This window comes from Typopeltis vanoorti, chromosome 2 (assembly GCF_054136105.1).
Source record: "Typopeltis vanoorti isolate ZY-2024b chromosome 2, IOZ_Tvanoo_1.0, whole genome shotgun sequence".
NCBI classification, from domain to species: domain Eukaryota; kingdom Metazoa; phylum Arthropoda; class Arachnida; order Uropygi; family Thelyphonidae; genus Typopeltis; species Typopeltis vanoorti.
The window spans coordinates 107,707,249-107,725,763 of record NC_143550.1 but is presented as its reverse complement, the minus strand read 5'-3'; the positions used below and the strand labels follow the sequence as shown (position 1 = coordinate 107,725,763).

Below are 18,515 nucleotides of genomic sequence, written 5' to 3'. Positions count from 1 at the left end.
TTAGAATTGTAAGATGCTTTCCAGATTCACAAGGAACGCTGAGCATTTGATACTTTACATAAAATCTATAAAAATAAACAAACGTAGCTTTAAGGGCGTAGGTAGGAGTCGCGTTCATGATAGGTAAATACAATCAATACATGAAAAAAAGATAATTTAATGAAAAAAAACATTCATTTTTTACAATGTCAATGAGCAACTTGGCAATGTTTTTCCTTGACCAGCTTGTCGATGTTGGCATCAGTGTTGGAAGTCGTTATGCGCAGAGGATTCTCGAGATGCTAGTCCGTAATATAAGTTCTTGTTTAGGACCTCACATACTTCATTCTGGAGTAGAACCGCTCACATAAGAATGTGCTTCCTAACAAAGCGCACATCGTCAAAGCATGCCGGTGAAAATTAGGGAATGCGTCCTCAGAAATGTAGTCTTTGTAAAATGTAAGCAAGGTACATTGAATAACTTTTCTCTCAAAGAAGAGTTGCTTTGGAGTTCAAGCAGCTCCATTTGTGCTGAGCCTGGCATTTCGGCAGCATTGACACTGAATGGTATTGAAAATAAATCTAAAGAAGACTGTTTTTACGAAAATCACTAAATCTCTCTTCGAACTCACTTCGCAACACTGTTAACTTTGTAGCGTATTCATCAAGAGACGAACAGTTAACCTCAGCAAGAAGCTGAAAATGAGTTAAGTCTTTTTTTTGCGAGTTGTGCCTCCCAAAGTTTGAGCTCGGCCACAAAAGCTTTGATGCGATCAAACAGAGTGTGCACCAGTTGATCTTTGGATTGTAGTCGCGTATTAGGTCATTCATATGCAACGAGATGTCGGTCACCAAGGCAAAGTCTGTTATCCACTTAAATTCCGCAATCGGATTCCTCTTGGTTTGCATGAACTGCTGTATTTCGCTCCTTAAGTCAAAGACTCTTAAGAACCTTCCGTCTGTTCAACCAACGCACATCACTATAATAAACCACATCGCCGTGATCCGCTTCGCACTTTTGGGTCAAAAACTCTTGGAACTGACGATAATTCAGTCCTCTTGTCCTGATAATGTTGACGACAGTCACAGTAACTTTCATGAGATTCTCAAATCCAATAGTTTTCGCGAACAAATTCTCCTGGTGGATTTAACAGTGATAATGGACGAAATCGTTTCCTTCTAGTTCCGGTTCTTTCCGTAGCAGCACAATAAACCCTTCGTTCTTTCCCACCATAGCAGGGCCACCATCAGTTACCACACCCTCAAGGATGGTTAAGCTGAGGTCGAAACTCTGGAGCGTTTTCTTGGCGGCTTCAAGAATATCAGTGCCTTTCGTCGTTCCCTTCATAGGTACGAGCGCTAGCAGTTCTTCTGTCACATTGAATTGTTGATCAATGCCACGGACAAAGATAGCTAGTTGTGCTGTATCCTTCACATCTGTGCTCTCTCATCTAAAGCAAGTGAATATGACGTAAATTCGTACGACCGTTTTTTAAAGTTTCTTCAATGTCATTGGCAAGTTCTCTCGGTTTTTTAAACACTTCCTTATTATTTGGGCACAGAATATCCTCAGCAGTGATGAGACACTCTTTCACAAACTCGCTGTCCAAGGGTTTTGATTTTTTAGTAATTTGTTCAGCTATTACATAACTTACTTTGATTCACGCTTCGCTCTTTTCCCCTCTGCCTTTTAAACGTACCCTGCTGGCATTTTAAATCAATTTGGAGACGGTTCACTTTGTCTACACGAAGCCGCTCTTGAAGGTGATCGAAATTGGACGCATGCTTTGTCTCATAGTGTCGTTTTATATTGTATTCTTTTGATAGTGACACTGACTCATGACAAATTAAACACACACACTGGCTTATCGTCGATCTGCACAAAAAAGTACAAATTGGTCCGCTTTTCATTAAAAAACGACAAGAATCACTTGATTTACGCTTTTTTACTCGTAGACGCCATAGTGATGGAAGGTAAACTCAAAAAATGATCCAAAATGGCCGTGTAACGGTTATTATCCACTGAATATGTCTCACACTAATAATAAAAAAAAGTCGGGCAATATAAAACCACAATAGGATATGGCTGACACTGCGAACCTACGTGCGCTTATACACGAATAGCACACTGTTCACGACTGACTGTGGATGAGATTCTCTTGTATTTATATGAAAATAAGAAATATCGAGAACCTTCGAGATGTATCTGGAAGGCACTAGACAGCGCGCTCTAACGAACTACTGATTCATCCATCTACCTGCAACGTTAGTAATAGTACTTAAATACCGCTTGGCGCTGGTAGGTGGTTGGAGAAGCATGTCTATTTAATGTTTATTTTTATAGGATTTTATGTAAAGTATCAAATGCAGAGCGTTCCTTGAGAATCTGGAAAGCATCTTACAATTCTAAATACCGCAGTATAGCTTAGTGGACCTCGGACTTCATTGAAATTATTTTTTATTCAATCGCGTTTTAATGTTAAGTAGTTATTTTTTCAAAATGGCCGGCAGGCCACGGCAAAAAGCTTCCCGTGCCACAGTGGCCCTCGGGACATGCGAAGCCCCCCCCCCGTCGTAAGCAATGCTATGCAATGAAATCCAATTAATCAGCTGTAATTTAGTTGCGGTGAATATTCAAATTTTCTGACAGGAGATATTTTGAAAACGAATTCGAAAAGTTAAAGTTCATTTTCTTAGAAAGAAAATTTAATTTTTCAGATTAAAAAGATAGTATCATCCCTCATTTTTAAAAATCCTTTTATTAAGAAAAAAAAATTCTGAAAACGAACAGAATTCAATTCACGAAATCACGATTTTAAATACAGCATTTGGTACTGTTGATGTTATTACTTATAATTATTGAAGGAATTAACGAAAGAAAAACTTCATGCATTTATCCAAAAATTTATTTTCAAACTTCTGACACTTGAGGCTCCAAAAAATGAAAATGGCTTCTCTTTCGATTTTACCCTAGAACACAAGCTTCAACTACAGATAAGTTAGTTAGTCTCATAAGAAATTTACGGAGTTTCCCATTTCGGTAACTCGGTTTTTCATCCCGAAAAATAAGCAAACCGACCAGAACACACGCAGTTTACGGACATAATATACTAACCTCATAGCTTTAAGTTGTTTCTGCTGTAAATCCCCAAACAACCAGCAAACCAATCGATGACTATCTTTGTTATTCCAAGATAAGTCTACATTAGTTGTTTGTGATGGCTTTAGTGAGCGATAAATTTCATCGTGAACTTCTTGGTGATCTGAATTGGTTTGAAAATGTTCCATTTTTGGTCTATAGAGCAGGGTTTCCAGATCAAAAAATACATGGAAGTACAAAGGCCACTACATGTCGATTTTATAGATCTAGAGAAGGCATATGACACAATACCAAGAAAAGAGATATAGAGGAGTCTAAGAGAAAAGAAAGCACCAGAAAAATATGTTAGATTGATACATGAAATATACAGAAATGTACAAGCAACAGTTAGGAGCTGTTTGGGAATAACAGAGAGTTTTGAGGTAACAGTTGGTTTACACCAGAGATCAGCACTCAGTCCTTTTCTCTTTAATTCAATAACAGATACTTTGACAGAGCAAGTCAAAGAGAGAAAGGGAAAGCTCCTTGGAGTATGTGTTATATGCAGACTGCGCGGAAACAAGAGAGGAAGTGGAAGAAAAGCTGATAAGATGGATAAGTAGAGTATTAGAAGAAAGAGGACTGAGAGTTAGTAGAAGAAAAAAACTGAATATCTGGTGTGTATGGTCAAAATGTTGACACTGAGGAAGATATAGTGCTGAATGGAGAGGTCATCAAGAAAGTAGATAAATTCAAATATCTGGGTTCAGTAGTGGATAGTAAAGGTGAAGTGAAAGGGGAAGTCAATAACAGAATTCAGGCAGGTTGGAAGAATTGGGAAAAAAATGTCAGGAGTTTTGTGTGATAGAAATGTTTCAGTAAAATTGAAAGGAAAAAATATACAGAACCGTAGTGAGACCTACAATGCTATATATAATGGAGTCACTGCCTATGAAGAAGTTCAATGAAAGCAAGATTAGTGCTATATAAAGGAGGAGGAGGCTTCGATGACTGTGTGAAAAGATCAAAGAACAAGAAAAGAACAGGTGAGGAATGCACACGTCAGAGGTACTGTAAAAGTGACTGCAATTACAAACAAAATACAAGAAGCGCGATTAAGATGGTATAGACATGTGATGAGGCGAAATGAAAAATATGATGGATGAAGTATCATGATGATGGAAATACAAGGAGGAAGAAGAAAAGTGGAAGACCAAAGAAGAGATGGAAAGATAATGTAGAGGAAGATCTGAATGAGAAACCTGGACAAAGATGCAGTCTACGATAGAAAGCGGTAGAGAAGACTCATCAGAAACAGCGATCCCATATAGAAATGGGAGCAGCTGAAAAAGAAGCAGAGCAGGGTTTCCAGGTTATGTAAAGAATAAATCAAAACAGAAAATATATTTAAAATATAATTAAAATAGAAAAAAAATAGTTCATCCACAGTACTAATATACTGTAGGCTTCTGTAGGCTTACAACATTTTGTTATTGAGAGCCACATAAAAATATGTGTACAGATATATAAATAATACCAATCTGCACATGTTCGTTTGGATTATCTTCTCAATTTTCTGTGCTCTCTCTCTCTCTCTCTCTCTCTCTCTTTCTCTTTCTCCATGATAAAAAACATTTTTTCTATGTAGTGGTTTACTCTATCGACTTAAAATATGTTTATTTCGTTTTTCGTTATAGTACACTCTCAACTCACTAGATGGCAGCAAACGGACAAGCAGAACCATTTACCAAGTCAAGAACACTATCATAGGCCAGGAAAGATATATTTACATCTTCAAGATTTTTCGTAAACCCTGGGTCCTTGACATGACAACATGCGTTTAATATATTATGCAATAATACAAACAATTATATTTATTAAAAATAATACCGTTTGTATTTTATTATTCTTTATATTGTTTGTAAGTAGTTTGAAATAACACAAATAGATAAAAAAAATAACTAAAGTATGGAATGCTATTTCTCGTTGTATTGGATCCCAACTATGTTAAATATTACGAAACTATTCGTATCACGATAAATTACAGCGAATATTTTATGCGTCACTTTAGAGGCCTTGAGGCCATTGGCATTGCATGGTAACCAGAATGGAAGAAATGAAAGTACTATCTATCATATTTATCCCAAACAATATGGTCTGTATTTTATTATTCTTTATATTGTTTCTAAGTTTCAAATAACATAAATAGACTAAAAGGAACTAAAGGATGGGATCCGCTTTTTAGGCTTTGGCATGGACATCAAATTACAAAAAAAAAAAAAAAAATCAGCTAACGCCTTTTTATTCTCGTATATACGGGAGTAGGCGAGGCCATTTAGCCCTATCTAACTTTTGGAGACTGAGTGGGCAGTTCAATCTCCACTGGTACCCAATCAGAGACAGATGGCCCAAGGCTATCACTAATTAAGCGGTACGCAGTGAAGAGAGACGGCTCAAATGTGCCGCCATCTCGTGGTCTCTAACCCTAACACAATATATTTAATGTCTGAAATAATGTGGGTTCTACGGTCGATTTTCTTGAGTTTACAGGACGAAAAACCCGAGTTTCCGGGAGGAAAAACCTGCTTGCCCGTGCCAGAGATCGACTAACTCGGGAACCGGTCGAAAAAAGGCTTAGAAAAATTTCCTCTAGTCGCCGACTAGACTCGAAACCAAGACTTCCTTCGTGCGGCCTAGCGCGGTGGTGTGCAAACGCCACATCCACTGAGCTACACAGGCTTCACATCAAATTACTATGACGAATAATCGTAGGAAATATTAAAACTAAGCATTACAAGATATTGAAATCATCTAAAAAGTTACTAAATAAATCCTACAAAAAAAACGTGAGAATTATATTATGTAGTACATCGTCAGCACCGTACATGAAAAGTAACGTTATCAAATAAATAATGCTATCCTTAGGAAATTTGCTTGATTTTTCGGATTTTGAAAAAAAAAACAAAAAAAAAACAGATGCTGGACCTTCAAAAATAAGAACTTGCTTATTTCATAATAAAATATAAGTTATGTTATGAAGTTGCATTACATGGTATACGGTTTTGTCCTTGTGACACGAAAAATAGATATTTAGTCATTAATATGCGTATTGGTTAATGTATCGTAGGCAAAACATTAACAATGATTACGTTGAAAAGAACAAAGAAGTGCTTTCTCACCATACTTAGCAAACGTAAGCACTAAAACTATAACAGCTGATATATTGCAAAAGACGTGTTTTGGTTATGATGTCATCATACCGGAAGAAATGAAGTGTAGGGAATGCACTTTATAAGACAAACACTGTGCAGTTGGAGATTAGATATGCTGTATATCTGTCATATTTATCTTACTATGTACGTTTGTAAACATAAGGATATGCTTTTCGTTCTGTTTATAAGTTCTTCAGGTCATAAAATTCTATTTTTTCTGTATGAATATTAGAATGGCGATACAAGTCAATTTAACTAAAATTACGGGGAAAAAAAAGACGTGTATAACCATTCCTCGAGGGAGGGGGGGACATTATTTCCAGTCACTGTATTATTCTTTTCTTTCTTTCTTCCCCCTCCGCCTTCTGTTGTTGTTGTTGTTGCTTTCGATTATTCCCCGCTAGGGTGACCTCTGCTCTCTTCGCCAACCGAACCATGTCTATTAAATAATACAATGTACTGTATAATACAATAAATTCTCATGACTGAAATATTATTGCCACGTTTAGTTTAATCCTTTATCCAAGTGTAAGCAAACAAAGTTTGCGCCTATAGTATCTTCAGGACTGAGACAACTCGTGGTAAAAGTGAACCAAGCTCTCATCACTCCTTGTCTTGGTATCTCCCATAATGCAAAGCACATCGCCTTGCAGACATGTCTAACCAAGTGGGAAAAAACTTCCAACATCTTTCTCTAAATCCAGAGTAATTTAATAATAAGGTGAGACACCTTTTGGCAACTCGTATAGGTAAATATGACTTCTCCTTGCTTCCACCTTAGTATCATCAACTCGGGGTCTGGCTCTCACTGACGAGACCTCAATAAAGGTCGAAACCGTATGGGTAGTGGCCCTTCCCTTAATGCATAGCATTATACATGTCTGCAAGGAGATGTGCTTTGCATTATGGGAGATACTAAGACAAGGAGTGATGAGAGCTTGGTCTACTTTTACCACGAGTTGTCTCAGTCCTGAAGATACTTCAGGCACAAACTTTGTTTGCTTACACTTGGATAAAGGATTAAACTAAATTTATTATAGTCTAACCAAGTGGGAAAAAACTTCCAACATTATTGCCACGTGTTTCTGGAATATTGAGTGTTTGTCCAATAGTGGGCTGAAACATTAGTTTCGAGATGGACAACGAGGATTGCTTAGTTTTATGGATGAATTTCGTAAAATGTATAAGCACTTATACTCTTATTATGCTCGCACTGCCCTATCTATCCATCAGCATTAACAACAGGAATCGCTAAGAGGAGTGCCACTGTCGCCCTCCTTGCACGTGACTGTCCTTGTTATTCAGGTCATTTGTTTATGTCTTCCCTGAGAGTGTAGTTTGAAATTGTCTTTGATAATGCTAGCTTACGCTAGCAAAACGTCGGCTGTAAATGATTAATTTTGCTGGTGAATTATTTATATACATTCCATTAATAAATATATAACCGGAGATGGCCAAATTTGTCAACAATTTGCAGACAGATAGACCTGCAACATGACATCACAACGCTTCTTTCAAACTCCGTTAGTTTTCTTCTCGCAGCCATTTTACTCAGACACAGTTGCACTTACTAGGGGTATAACGCATAACAGCACTATTGCAAAAGGGTGAAGCTTAACGCTTTTTATACTTCCGTTGTCTGACACAGAAAGAACATTGGTAGGAAAAATTTACAAACATTTAGCTTACCCTGTTGGGGACCAAGGGAGTTAAGCGAGATCATTGGGAAGTAGAATCGCTACAGGTCTTCTGTCCTGTTGAGGTCATTTTTGCTGTAGTCTGCAGCTTGTTGTACCAGCTGATTAGGATGCATAGCCGCTTTTGAAAAAACTTTACTGCTAAAGAGCGAAGGAATGTGGAGATTTGCCGGCAAAGGTTGGTCGATTGGTAGCGCCTCTGCTATTAATTGCTCAGCTAAGTAAGTTTGAGCGCGGTTAGTAGTTGGAAGAGGAACCAATCGTTCGATGCTGTTGGCACACTCTCCCTCGATGAGTCTTTGGATTCCCTGGAGGTGTCAAATAATAATAATAATAATGGCATATTGGTATCCCAGTGAATCTGTTCATTTCTGACGAACCACGAAGCATATAGTATCATTCGCAAGCATTTGTTTTGCACCCGTTGTAATTTTAGTATGTTAATTTTGGAGGTGGTGTTCCATGGTAGGGAGGCATATATAATTATAGGACAAATCACCATCTGATAGAGTAATAGTTTGTTCCTTATGTGAAATTTGCTGTGTCGATTGATCAAGGGACAGAGTTGAGTGATAGTATTAGACACTTCAGATGTTCCTGTTATGGTTGCTGAAGCATAATCATCTGTCTAGTATCCCAAGGTATTTGGCTTGGCTTCTATTTGCCATGGAATTTTGGTACTAAATATTGTCCCTTTTGGAAGATGCTAATCTTTTAGTGAAGAGTATGGCTACACTTTTTTGAGGGTTTCTGAAAACTATTTTTCTAGCTTTAAAATGCTATCTGATGTTTTTTTTTTTTTTTTTTTGGTTATTAGGTGAGGACGGAGTGATCTGGTTAATACTGCTTTCTCATCTGCACATGGAACCATGATGGACGCCATGGGGGTTCTGTGGACAGTGCTGGCTCGAGGGTATGTGACGCCCCTAGGCCAGTTTTATCAGTGCATTGTAAGACAAGACAGGCATCATAAAATTCTTTATTGTTAAAAAGAGTTTATATTTATTGCCAAAAAAATGCATATACAGCATTTTGGGGGACACTGCTTGTATTACCAATGCTTCAACTATTACTATTACTTCGACTAATACTATTACTTTTTTTTCGATGTTGGCGCCCCAAAGCTTCCGCTCCGAGGTCAGTGCCCCTTGTGCCTAAGCCCAGAGTCGGCCCTGTCTGTGGGATATCTGCCATGTAGATTGCAAACAATATCAGGGGCAGTAAGGATTCTTGTGGAACTCCAGCCAAAATTCTACGTTAGGTAGAGCTTGTTCCATTTATTTTGACCTGCATTTTTCTATCGGTAAGATATGACTTGATTAAACGTATCATCTTCAATGGTATATTAGCAGTAATAAGTTTATAAAGCAAACCATAGTGCCACATTTTATCAAATGCCTTTGCAATGTCAAGGAATACTGAACCGGTGTGTTGCTTCCAGTTGTATCCCGTAGTAATGAACTCAGTTAAGTGATGATTTTATTGCGTGGTACTATGATTTCGACGAAAGCCAAATTGTTCATATCGTATAATATTTAATCTACCAACTGATTCTTGAAGTCTGGAGAGAATAATTTTTCGGCAGTTTTTCCTAGATTTGGTAACAGGCTGATGGGGCGATAATTTTAGGGTAAATGAAGGTCTTTGCCAGGCTTGTGAACTGGAATGATGTCAGCAATTTTTCCAGAGGGCGGGAGATATTGTATTCTAAAGATTGCATTTATGATGTTGACAAGATGCACAATAGCTTTGCGAGGTAGTAATTTGATAACTTTGTTTGTGATGCCATCCGGACCTGGAGTTTTTATATTGTTGAGATACTTAATGATGTTAAATATTTCTACTGATGAAGTAGGAGTAATCAGATTTGAATTATAGTCAGGTTGTTTTAGTGTGCATCTAACATGGGATGAACCTTATATACATCATTGATGTTTAAATATTCATGTGCAGTCCTGCATATGAATATTTAAAGCATATGAATGTTTTTCCAGATCACATGCTATAGTTCTGCTTTTTCAACGTCAGTGTGTACTAAACTCTGATCTGATTGGATGGTGGTGGTGGGGATTTGCGTTTGTTTCTGAGATTTTTTAAGAATTTCCAGATGGAAATTCTTAAATGGAGATTTAAGAATTCCAATGGATTTTGGAGAGCTTCTTTCATTGAAAACTGTTCAGTTTGTTGAGGAGTTTTTTTTATCTTGAGGAGCACGTGCGTTATGATATCTTTTCCTTGCTTTATTTTTCTCTTTAATTTTATTCATGATATCTTCTGGAAGACAGTTAGGCTTATAAATAGATATAGTTTTGGTGAGTGCTGATTTCATCAGTGAGGTTTTCTATTGCTTTATCAATCTCTTCCTTTGATTTTATGCTGGGTAGAGGACCAATATATTCAGGGAGTACTTTTGATAATCTTTCCCAAGCTATGAAGGAATGGGGGGGTTAGTTGTTCTTGATTGTAATTTAAGTAAGATAGGGTTTTGGTCTTAGGACAAGTCATTTAGTGATTGAACGTTGTATTGGTATTTAACGTCATTCTTTAGAATTACAATATCTAAGACATCTGATCTGCCAATAGGACTGTGATGAGTAGGCTCAGTAGGACCAGCCACTACAATATAAATTTGACCCTGCATAATTATATAGAATGAGACTTTTATTGGTTTTTTTGCTGTTCCAGGATGGGTGCTTTAAATTAAAATCTCCAGCAATGCTGATGGACTCCCTGATGCTTAGAAAGGCGTCTAAAGAACAATAAAGTGACAACAGTAAAAACAGTAAAGTAACAACAGTAACTTTTTGGTTGGCGAGTTGTAGGCAGCATAGATTTTGAGATTACCAGCTGTGTTGGTGCAGACTTCAATGCCTGTAATCTCTAAATTTGAGGTTTGTGGGTTGGTTATTGAATTGTTTAGTGTAGATTTTAATAAAAATCGCAGTACCACCGCCCCTTCAATTTATAGCGACTACAAACACGTGACTCGTTACATGACACGATACACAATGCACATGGGGTGTCCGTTGACTTCGTTCCAAGAAGTGTGTATGTATATATATATATATATATAATGAGTTAAAAATGTGTATGCTTTTAGACTTCATATATATCGTTTATTTCAAAAAATATACACAACCTAGTTCAAGCAACAAATCACATTGTTGTAACATCGGTCTATAGAAGAAATCCCATTCTAGATATATCTTTCTAGTCACTAACCAGAGGAATTTTTAATTCAGTAAAGTATACAACAAACACTTGTACATTCAAATAAATACTAGTTAGCATGTGGAAGCATTGCCTCTTATCTAGAGAAAAGGCTGAATGATAAAAATTCCTTCGTAGCGCAGTTGGAAGAACAACGGGACATTGCATCTTGCGGAAATATATATGAAAATGTTTTCATATATAGCTAAAAATGAGATTGTCTTTAGCTTTTGGACGTCAGTGTAGGAGGACAACACACACACACGAGAGAGAGAGAGAGAGAGAGAAATAAATATTATCTGTTAAAATGTACAGCTCAGCGAGTTTGACCACACAAAGTTTATAAGCTGGAATCTATTCAAACAGAACTGAACGGGAGATAGCTAAAACGTATAACTGTGCAGAATATTATACTACAACAAGCAGGTTCCGAACGTAGGTACTTTGTTCTCAACACACACACACACACACACACACACATATATATATATATATATATATCGATAAGGAAAGAGATACTATCATCCTGTTTTTCAGTGTAGTTATACTATCCGAAAGTTATTTTCAAAGTAGATTGGGATATGTTTCTTTTATTAGTCGTCTTATTATCCCCTTGGACTACTCCTTGCTTGACTATATTATTTCATAATGGGAATTACTGGCCATTGTATTTTTTCGCTTTACGAAGTAAGTGTTTTATCTTTGTCTACAGAAAATGTATATCACGTGACCAAGTGATTTAAATATCTTGGTCACGTGAACTAATAATTAAGTACATGCACAATGTAAGCTCAAACTCCTGGGTAAATTCTATCGCAAACGGATGATTAAAATTAGGGCGATTCTTGAATTATATGATTTCCTCTAAACGGCGTTTATCTAAGATTTAGCGCCTTACTTTTATCCTGCCGAAAACTTCACGCGCGCCCCCACACCTCCATCTCATGTCCCAAATGAAACACAATAAAAAAATGAATACAATAATAATGATAATAATAAATAAAATGAAAGAAATTAAATACAGTTTAGTTTTTAGTTTTAAAATTTCCACATACATTTATTATTATTATTTTTCCATTTTATTGATAGTAATGAATATTATTGTATGTTATCATAATTTCCACTTACATTTATTATTTTTCTCCATTTTATTGATAGCAATAAATATTATCGTATGTTATCATAATTTAATTTAAAAAAATGATTTTGAGCCCTTTAAAGTGTGTTAATGAGTCGCATGCGTGCAGGAATGGTTTGTTTATTTTTAAAATAAAAATAAATTCCTTACCCTTTTTTTAGTTCTCCAGACGCAGTGGATAGCACTCCTTTCCTTATTAGAAATTGGTTGAGAATTTGGCTAGACCTTTGAAATCGCCGAAAGATTAGTACAATTATTAGCTAAAGGGAATACACAAATTCTGTTCGAAAATAGGGACGATAAATGCAATCATCGTATGTTCCTAATCCTAGTTTTACTGTATGAATATGGATAAACTCTGTGACATGCAATGTTTGAAGAAGCTATTGCTTTAGAGCAGCAGCTTCTTCAAACTTCATAACTCCATTTCAATACAGCTATAACCATGGAAATACTTCTGGAAGAGACATGAGGCTGAAATGGATGGCATATGAGACAATAGTTGAAATGAGCTGAGAGATGGAGCATTGATTGGTTTGACCCTCCAGGTCAAAGCTTCATGATTTTGCTTATCATCCTTGGGCAGGGGCCATGCTAATCTTATACGTATCATTCTATTTTTAGTATATTAGTATATGTACTCAATTAGTAAAATCATTTCATCTCCCTTATTTCTAATGCTCCTGACATTTGTAAATAAACACAACAATTCACTTTTAGTTCTATTATCAGTCCTATCCATGCAGTATGTTGGTTGTTATTTCACACACCTGGGGAAATAACTGGGATTTTTATCCCAGGTAACTAAGAAGGCATTGTTGTTTGGATTACATTCAAAGCAAGTAATGCTACAGGACCAGTGCATATCTGAACAATTGAATGATTTTCTCTGTCTGGTTTGCCTGTTTCAATAAAAAAAAAAACCTACCACTTCCTATGAATTTGTCTAATTCACCTACAAAAAAAGGCCGAATAGCTCTTGTAAAAGTTCCTTGATTAGACAAGATTCTAATATTCTGTCTCAGAAAAATTTTGCACAACTTAAACAATGCATTACATGACTTGTATATTATCTTTTAAGAAGGCTATGAAAAGAATCTTAAATAATTTGAATATATAAATGATTTTTTTTTTCTGGGCATGATTGGTATCGTTCAACATAGCTGAGTGGTTAGTGTATGCTCTCCTGCTAGCAGGTTGTGGGTTCAAATCCTCCACAAGCATAGATGCCTTGTGAATGTTTTGAGGTGAAAGTTGTGGAAATGCCACCCTTGCTTATTAATGTCAAGTAGCTTGAGAAAGGTTCCACGTTTAATTTGTAGAGCAGAATTTCCAGATTATCTAACTGGAAACTTACCTTGTACTAACAGATTGTGTGCTAAAACTAAAAGTGGCCCTATATCATCTCTATGCTTGTTTATATTCAACTGTTATCTACTATAGTACAGGGAAGATAGCCTATATTCAGTCCATTCCAAGAGAGATAAAAGTATACCATCGAATTGCCATCCTATTGCCCATACTGCAGTTCTGTATAAAATAATGAAGATGGTCATCGATACTTACTTTGAGGTTTATGAGTTAATGCCCAGCAGGGCCGGCCATCTCGGGGGTGCAGTGGGTGCAATGCACCCGGGCCCCACGATCGAGTGGGCACAGTCGGTACACATTTGCGGAAACGTATGATATTTCGAATGTGTTTTTTTTTGTTTTCCTGTGCCAAAATCATTTGCAGGTAAGAGGTTTTACAATACGTTTATTTCGAATCTTTTAACTTTTATCTTTGAAAAATATTTTAGGGCCCCAAAAGGTTTCTTGCACCCGGGCCCCTTTATAGAGAAGGCTGGTCCTGCCCACCAATATGGATTCTGTTACTCTAGATACACTGCAGATCTACTAACCTACATCATCCATCTCTAGACTCAGACCATAAAAGGATATGGAGAAAAATATGCTGTTCTTGAGATTTCAAACACAGTTGGAACTAGCAGGGAGGCCTGTTCAACAAAATTGCCATCCTTTGTTCCATCTTTTGGTCTATTTCAGATCACTGTGGCATATTTTGATTATTACACATCATGGCAGATGACTATCTTTCTTCTGACTTCATCAAAAATGCAGAAGTATCCTAAGGCTCTGTCAACTGTTTTATTTATTATACACAAATTAATCTCTCTCTCTCATTCACTGACCGATAAACCTCACAGTTTGTCTAATGACTGAACACTTCATTTTACCTGCTCACATGGCAAACACAGTATGTCCAAACAATCTATGATCAAAGGTTTTTACAAATCCAGTGCCTTAAATACAGATTGTATTTATTTTGAATTACAGCTGAAACTAAGCTAATGAGCCACTGCACTTCTGGCTGTTTGTCTGTTTTGGTCTAAAATCCAAGTTTCTGGGAGGAAATATCATGCCTTTCTTTATCCTTGAATGCACACTTTCATTTCATTCTTCCATGAAAAATATCTTATTATTATTATTATTATTTGTCACCTCCAGGAAGTCCAAAGACTCATCAAGAGAGGGCACCTATCTACAACTCGGTTTCCACCACTCACCATCCCCCAATTGACCAGAACTACACCAACGGCATCTACTGCCGACCACTACCACTAGTATTTCCACATACAATCACAAATATCCATGCCCACAGCAGGATTCGAACCCGCAGCCTTTTGGCTGGAGAGCGGATACGCTAACTGCTCGGCCAACCAGGCTGGCATATCTTCTATGAGGAAAATTTAGTCAGCTTCAATGTCACCAAAAAACAGTTCTGTTTTGTGTCCTGCAAGAAGAATCTCAGTCAACTTTCTCTTACACTGATAATACCATAAATCAACTAACAGGTTCAGATCTCTTTCTCTCTCTCTCTCTCTCTGTAGATTGACATTTACCTTCCAGGCAGAAACCGATTGCATCAATTATTTCCTCAACTTCTCAGATTGACATTTACCTTAGCCTTCCAGGCATAAACTGATTGTTTCCTCAACTCGAAACTCATCATCATCATCAAATTCCTATATACTAGCAGTTCCTATGTACATGCAGTCATTCCATGTTCCTAAACCTAGTTTACTGTACGAATATGGATAAACTCTGTGCCATGCAATGTTTAAAGAAACTATTGCTTTAGAGCAGCAGCTTCTTCAAACTTCATAACTCCATTTCAATGCAGCTATATCTTATATTTCTATCTTCTAAGGCACTTTTTACCCTATCAACCCACCAAATCTTGGTCTTCCTCTGGATCTTTATCCTGCCAACCTGGCAGACACTCTAAACTCTCGGATTATATTTAACATGCTAACTTTTAATTCACCTATAGTCTTTTTTGGCTTAAACATCACATCATTTACTTCCTCACCTATAAAGAAACTTGTCATTCAAAATGGAGTTATGCATGAAGTAGTGCCATAAGGACCTCCCTGAAAATTTTTCAGGGAGGTCCTTATGGCACTTATGGGGTTTTTCATCCCACATACAGGCAAATCATTCAGAAGAACATATGCAATTAACATAAAAAAATACTAATGGTGGTAGTGGTGGATGGTAGATGGCATGTGTAGTTAGACTGAGTGGTCAAGGCAGCGAGTTGTGTGTTGTAGGATAGAGTTCCCTCCCTTCCTTGATTAGTCCTTAGACTTCTTGGAAGTGTAATATTACTAATATACTAATACTAATAAGTGAAACATGGTTGGATAAGGATGATATCCTGAGAGAATAGAAATGGAAGGGTATGATGTTTATTGGTGAGTACAGAAAGGGTTGCGGGGGGGGGGAATGCTGCTGACAATAACACTGGAATTATGTCCACACAAAGTGGAGATGCAGGAGGGAAATAGTGGCAATGGTTCTGAGTCAGTATAGTGTGTAAAGTGGAGATGGAAAGGAATAAATATTTAATCGAATGTTGCTATATAATTATAATTATTGTTATTACGGACTACTCCAAGGAATCCTTAAACTCATTGAGGGAGACTCTAAACATCATGTCAAGAACTATCCAACATTTACACAGTATTTATTATACTTTGCTTTGAACTCATGACTGTGAATGAGTTCAAAGCAAAGTATATGCATTCATAGAAGCATTCAGTTTCTATGAGTGGCCCTAGTTCTCCCACCACCACACCCGTTCTGAAAAATTTTCTCTGAATTAATCTTGTAAAAACTCCTCAGTAATTTGTATGTTTCAATGATATCACCCCTTTTCTGCCTATCAACCAGTTTTTGTAACCCACACATCTTCAACCTGTTATTCTTTCTTTTTTTTCTTTTTTCTTTTATTCTATTTATTATTATTATTATTATTATTTTATTTTATTTTTAATAGAATACTTTATTTAATATTTTATATAATTATATTTAATATTTTATTATGTTATTATTTAATATTTTATATTATATAATATTTTATATAAAAATTTATTTTAATAGAATATATTCTATTTTTATTTTATTTTTTATTCAACCTGTTATTGTAAGGTTCTTTCCATAGACCTGCTATCATCTTGGTCACTTGCCTCTGGATCCTCTCCACCACCACCTGCTCATCACCAAGAAACCATGGCATCCAGATCTGCATGCAGTAGTCAAGATGGAGGGGGGGGGGTCTTATCAAGGCTTGATAAATAGTAACAATAACCTGCTTGTCTCTGCTCATCAAAGTATTCTTCAGTAACCAAGTAATCTGATGAGCTGCTTTAGCCACTTTTGCTATGTGCCCACCCCCTAAACTTTAACTTCCTATCCACTAATACTCCCAAGTCTCTGGCTTCGTCAATTTACTGGAGTACAGTTCCATCAATGCGGTATATAGCTTATAATCTTAACTGACATCCATTCTCTTTCGACATCATTTGTATTAACTATTGCTCTACCCAACTTTGCATCTTTGGCAAATAACTGAACAGTTCCTCTCAGATCCTTTCCTATATTGTTAATGTACAAATTAAACAGTAGTGGTCCTAGAACAGAACAGAACCCTGTGGCATGCCACTAGTCACAGGCCTTCTTTTGAACTCTACCCCTGAATAAACTACTCTCTGATACCTCTCCATCAACCATCCTCCTCATCTCACCAACTCTATATCCATCCCCATGTGCTGCAGTTTACTGATTAAAATTCCATGTGGTATCCTGTCAAAGGCCTCTGCAAAGACCAGGTATCACTGTAAACCCATTGCTTTTATACAACTCAGATGTCACTGTATTATAAAACGTGAGCAAGTTACTGAGGCTTGACCTACTCTTCACAACACCATGCCTCTACCCCCCCATAGTATACATGCTAATAAAGAAATGTGTATGAACTTGAATTAGTTAGTAAGGGAAGATTGATCATTATAGGTGATTTTGATTATGATAATATTTAGAATAAAAAGATGACTAAGTTTAACACACGTGAACCACAGTAGTAGGTTTTTTATTGTGTAAATATTTCATCCTAGGTATTTCAGGACATCATCAGTACAGTAAGGCAATACTAGGAATGACAAAAGAAAGGGGGCGTACGTACAAAGGAATCCAAATTGCATGCAGTGGTGCGTTGCGGCCTGAACTTAAATTAAATTAAATTTAATTAATTACAGTTAAGTTATTATTTTACACAATTTTGTATGACAATTTCCCATACTTTAGGGATGGCAAGAACATCATTGCAGTTTAGATTTGGTCTGTGGAGTAGGGCTTCAGCACTTTCTTTATATAAATGTTCATATTTATATGAAGATCTGTGTAGAAGTTTTGTCTTTTTCCAATGGATCTTGTGGTTTGGGTTTTCCACTGGGTGTTGAGCAAGGCCTGATTTATGCAGTTTGATGAGGTGGATATGGTCTTGATGTTTTGAAATGCGTTTAAAAACTGATCTGCCTGTCTGTTCAAAATAGGAGAGTTTACTGGAGCATGGAACTTCGTATACACCAGGTAGTAGCATAGGTGAAAGTTTGTCTTTAGGCGAGGCTAACAAGTTTTGAATCTGGTTGATGGGTTTGTAGGTGGTAGCAAGATTGTATTTCTTCATAATTTTCGAGAGCCGTTCAGAGATGCCTTTGATATACGGTATGGGAATCCTATGGGTTCTTGTCTAGGTTGAAGTGCAGAGAAATTGCTGATTTCTTTTTAGTTGTTTTGAGATTGTAACCATTTAGAGTGGCTGTGTTTTTGATTATTTCCAATTCTTGTTTTAGAGA

General features: G+C 36.7%; 1 protein-coding gene and 1 non-coding gene across 4 annotated transcripts in view; one reads left to right on the top strand and one right to left on the bottom strand.

Moving 5' to 3' along the window:
• Positions 1-18,515, top strand: part of Nep3 (M13 family metallopeptidase neprilysin 3) — a 502,574-nt gene that overhangs the window by 183,085 nt on the left and 300,974 nt on the right. The gene's annotated exons all lie outside the window — the stretch shown is intronic.
• On the bottom strand, positions 12,857-12,958 carry LOC150109316 (U6 spliceosomal RNA). The gene has a single exon (XR_016550568.1). It is a non-coding gene; the product is annotated as a U6 spliceosomal RNA (small nuclear RNA).